Source organism: Mesoplodon densirostris, chromosome 5, assembly GCF_025265405.1.
Source record: "Mesoplodon densirostris isolate mMesDen1 chromosome 5, mMesDen1 primary haplotype, whole genome shotgun sequence".
Classification (NCBI taxonomy): domain Eukaryota; kingdom Metazoa; phylum Chordata; class Mammalia; order Artiodactyla; family Ziphiidae; genus Mesoplodon; species Mesoplodon densirostris.
Window position 1 is genome coordinate 51,020,673 of NC_082665.1, and position 4,555 is coordinate 51,025,227.

The 4,555-nt window shown below is 31.2% G+C and overlaps 1 pseudogene; it reads right to left on the reverse strand.

Moving 5' to 3' along the window:
• Positions 1–522: 522 nt before the first annotated feature.
• LOC132490444 (eukaryotic translation initiation factor 1A, X-chromosomal-like) lies at positions 523–1,016 on the reverse strand (annotated as a pseudogene).
• Positions 1,017–4,555: the final 3,539 nt, after the last annotated feature.

Sequence of the window (4,555 nt, forward strand, 5' to 3'; positions counted from 1 at the left end):
GAGAATGCTTTTCTTGTTGGTATGTTTATACTGGCAAAATAAGATCATGAAAAGAATACACATGGTATCAAAATTAGCATAAAATAGCCACATGCCACTTAAATATGTAAAACAGAATTATCATTTCTTACTTCAAATGCAGATTTCTGCCTCTCTTAAATTGTGTCAAAATCTCAAAGGAATATCTAGGTAACTAGAGTATATAGAAAGACACTGTACAGTCAACCTAATCAAAACTATGGCTTAATCATACTCCATAATGAGTGTAAGGCAAATGGCTTATTCAAAACATCCATTTACTTACTGGAAGTAGTCAAAGTCCAAAAGGCATTTTTTCTCTCCTTTTAAATAGAAAATGGGGTCTTTTACTTATAAGCTCAACTGCAGTAAAAGAACAAAGTGGGTTTAACATTTTACTTAAGATATTCAGCATTACCAGCTTTTAAAGAGGTGCAAATGGCTTGGAAACTGCTTTAACAAGTTTCTCTCATGCTAATAAAATTTTAATCTTCTTTAACAGGATCATAGCCAAAATCCAAGTTGTAAAACAATCCTCAGAGAAATTGGAACATAAAATGTTAGTTCAGTTTTGATATTATCAATATTTTCTTTATCATCTCAAATGTCATCAAATGGATTATGTATATATCTCCAAGACCAAATGAATTGGTTTTATAGAATTCAACATGCTCGGCATGCTCATCATGTGCTTTCTAGCTTCATCTACATTGTATTTAAAAATTATATCAGCTTTGTTACCTTGGTCATCTTGTAGACCAACCAATATGATATCTGAGGTATTTATGCAAATTTTTTGCTCAGTTTCCCTCTGAAGTGACATAGCCTCTTTATGCCATCAAAATACATCACTTCTAATCATCTATTTCTCAACATTTTTATTATTTGAGCATATATTCTTGTTCATCCTCTTTGAACACCAGATCTCCTTTTTCAGATTCATTCTCATTCTTACCTCTGCATCAGTTTTTACCTTCTTTATCTTTATTCTTGAACATGGCAATAACTGCAGCCTCAAGGTATCTCTGACTCCTTATTCAGGCAGCAGGCATTCTCCAACGGGCTCCAGGGACTACATTAGGACATAGCAGGTGGGGATAGCCAGGTCACAAAGCACTAGAGAGTCTCAAAACCCAGTTCTTCTGCGATCTGTTTTGTGTCATTTTTTTTCTTCTGCTTATATGGATTTGATTTGCTATTTTTCCAGTTTTCTAAGGTGAAAATTTAGATCTTTCTTCTTTTCTAATATGTGCATCAAATGCTATAAATTCCCCTCTAAGTACTGCTTTCACTGCATCCCACAAACTTTGACAAGTTCTGTTTTCATTTTCATTTTGTTCAAAATAGTTTTTAGTTTCACTTGAGATTTCTTCTTTGATCCATATGTTATTTAGAAGTGTATTGTTTAATCTTCACATATTTTGGGATATTTCACTTATATTTCTGTTACTGATTTCTAGTTTAATTCCATTGTGGTCTGAGAGCAGACATTGTAAGATTTCTATTCTTTAAGTTTGTTAAGGTATGCTTTATGGCCCAGAATGTAGTCTATCTTGGTAAATGTTCTATGTGAACTTGAGAAGAATATGTATTCTATTGTTGTTGGAAAAAGTAGTCTGTAGATGTCCATAATATTCAGTTGATTGATGGTGTTGTTGAGTTCACCTATGTCCTTACTGATTTTTTGCCTGCTGCATCTGTTCATTTCTGTAAAATGGTGTTGAAGTTTCCAACGATGATAATGAATTTATGTATTTCTCCTTTCAGTTCTATTAGTGTTTGCCTTACAGAGTTTGATGCTCTGCTGCCTGGCACATACATGTTAAGAATTGTTATGTCTTCTTGAAGAATTGACTCCTTTATTATCATGTTATGCTCTTCTTTAACCCTGATAAATTTTCTTGCTTTGAAGTCTGCTTAGACTGAAATTAGTATAGCTACTCCTGCTTGCTTTTGATTAGTGTTAGATGGTATGCTTTCCTCCATTCACTTACTTTTAATCTATCTGTGTCTATATTTAAATTTAGTTTCTTGTAGGCAACATATAATTGAGTCTTGTTTTTTTGCTCCACTCTGACAGTCTGTTTAATTTGCACATTTAACCTATTGACTACAAAGTGATTATTGACATAGTTTGATTAATATTTACTGTATTCCTTACTGTTTTCTATTTGTTCTTTTTTTCTATTTTTCTGTGGCTTTAGTTAAGAATTTTATGATTCCATTTTCTGTCTTACCTTTTATTTGTTATACTTCTTTTTTTTTTTTTTCTTTTTTAAGCAGTTGCCCTGGAGTTCGCAATATACATACACAGGTAATCCAGATCCACTTCCAAATAACACTGCATCACTTTGTAGGTTGTATAGCTTCTAATAACAAAATAAGTCTAATTCATCCCTTGTGTGCTTTTTAAATTGCTGTCATTCATTTCACTTATATATAAACATGCACAAACATATATAAATACATAAGATATATACATAAGCATACATAATCTATACATTGTTGGTATTATTATTTTGAACAAATTGTTGATTGTTAAATCAAGGATAAGAAAAATAGCAGATTTTACTTTACTTTCACTGACTACTTTTTCAATACTCTTCCTTACTTTATATAGATCTGAATTTCTGACCTATATTATTTTTCTTCTCTTTAAAGATCTTTTCTTTCCCAGCTTTACTGAGATATAATTTATATATAACACTGCATAAGATTAAGAGGTACAATGTGATGATTTGATATACATAGATAATGATTAGAAAATTATTACATAGACATGATTACCACAAAAGTTAGTTAACATATCCATCACATCCATCACTTCATAGAACTATTTTTTTTTTTGGTGGTGAGAAATTTTAAGATTTACTCTCTTAGCAACTTTTAAGTATACAGTATAATATTGTTAAAACTACTCATCATGCTTTATGTTAGATCCTCAGAAGTTATTCATCTTATAATTGGAAGATGTACCCTTTGACAACTTTCACCTATTTCCCCAACCTTGCACACTTCCCTCCATCCCTGGGAACCAACAATCCACTCTGTTTCTATGTGCGGTTTTTTTTGTTGTTGTTGTTTATATTCCACATAAGAGTGAGGTTACACAACACTTGTCTTTCTCTGTATGACTTATTTCACATAACGTAATATCCTCAAGTTTCATTCATGTTGTCACAAATTACAGGATTTCTTTCTGGAGGTTTTACAGTTTCAGGTTTTATGTATGTCTTTAATCTATTTTGAGTTTATTTTTGTGAGATAGGAGTCCAGTTTTATTCCTTTCCATGTTAATATTCAGTTTTTCCACCACCATTTGTTGAAGAGACATTTTCCTTTTGAATATGCTTGGTTTCCTTGTCAAGTAATAGTTGACCATATATGTGTGATCATATTTCTGAGCTATCAGTTCTGTTTCATTGGTCTATGTGTCTGTTTTTATGACAGTATCATAGCTTTAAAGTGTAATTTGAAATCAGGAAGTGTGACGCCTGCAGCTTTGTTCTTTCTAAAGATTGCTTTGGCTATTTAAGGTCCTTTGTGGTTCCAAACTAATTTTAGGATTTTTTTTCAGTTCTGTTTAAAATACCATTGAAATTTTGATAGGGATTGTATTAAATCTATAGATGAGTTTCGGTAGTATGTTCATGAGGTTTTAAAAAGATTAATTCTATGATCTATTAAGTGTGGGATATCTTTCCATTTATTTGTCTTATTCAATTTCTTTCATCAATGTCTTATAGTTTTCAAGGTACAGACATGTCACCTCCTTGGTTAAATTTATTCCCAAGTATTTTGTTTTTTATTTTATTGGTAATGAGATTATTTAGTTCTTTTATAGATAGTTTGTTGTTAATATATAAAAATGAAACTGATTTTCTTAAATTGAAGTGTGGTTGATTTACAATATTGTACTAGTTTCAGGTATAGAGCAAAGTGATTCAGATTATTTTTCTTTCTTTTTCAGAGTCTTTCCATTACAGGTTATTACATTGAATATTGTTCCATGTGCTATATAATAAATCCTGGTTGTTTTTCTATTTTATATATAATAGTGTGTATCTGTTAATCCCATACTCTTAATTTATCCATCCCCTGCATCCTGCTTTCTCCTTTGGTAACCATACATTTGTCTTCTATGTCTGTGAGTCTGTTTCTGTTTTGTAAATAAATTCCTTTTATCATTATATAGTGTCCTTCTCTGTCTTTATGGTCTTGGTCTTAAAGTCTATTTTGTCTGATGTGAGTATTGCTACCCCCATTTTCTTGTCATTTCCATTTGCATGAAACATCTTTTTCCACCCCCTCACTTTTAATCTATGTATCTCGCCTGAAAGTAAGTCTTTTGTAGGTAGAATATTGTAGGTTCTTGGGTTTTTTTTTTTTTTTATCTTATGTTCCATTCCATGTCTTTTGATCGGAGCATTTAGTCCACTGACATTTAAAGTAATTATTGATAGCTATTTATTGCCATTTTATACCTTGTTTTTCAGTTGATTTTGTATTTCTTCTTTGTTCCTTTCTTCTTTTATGT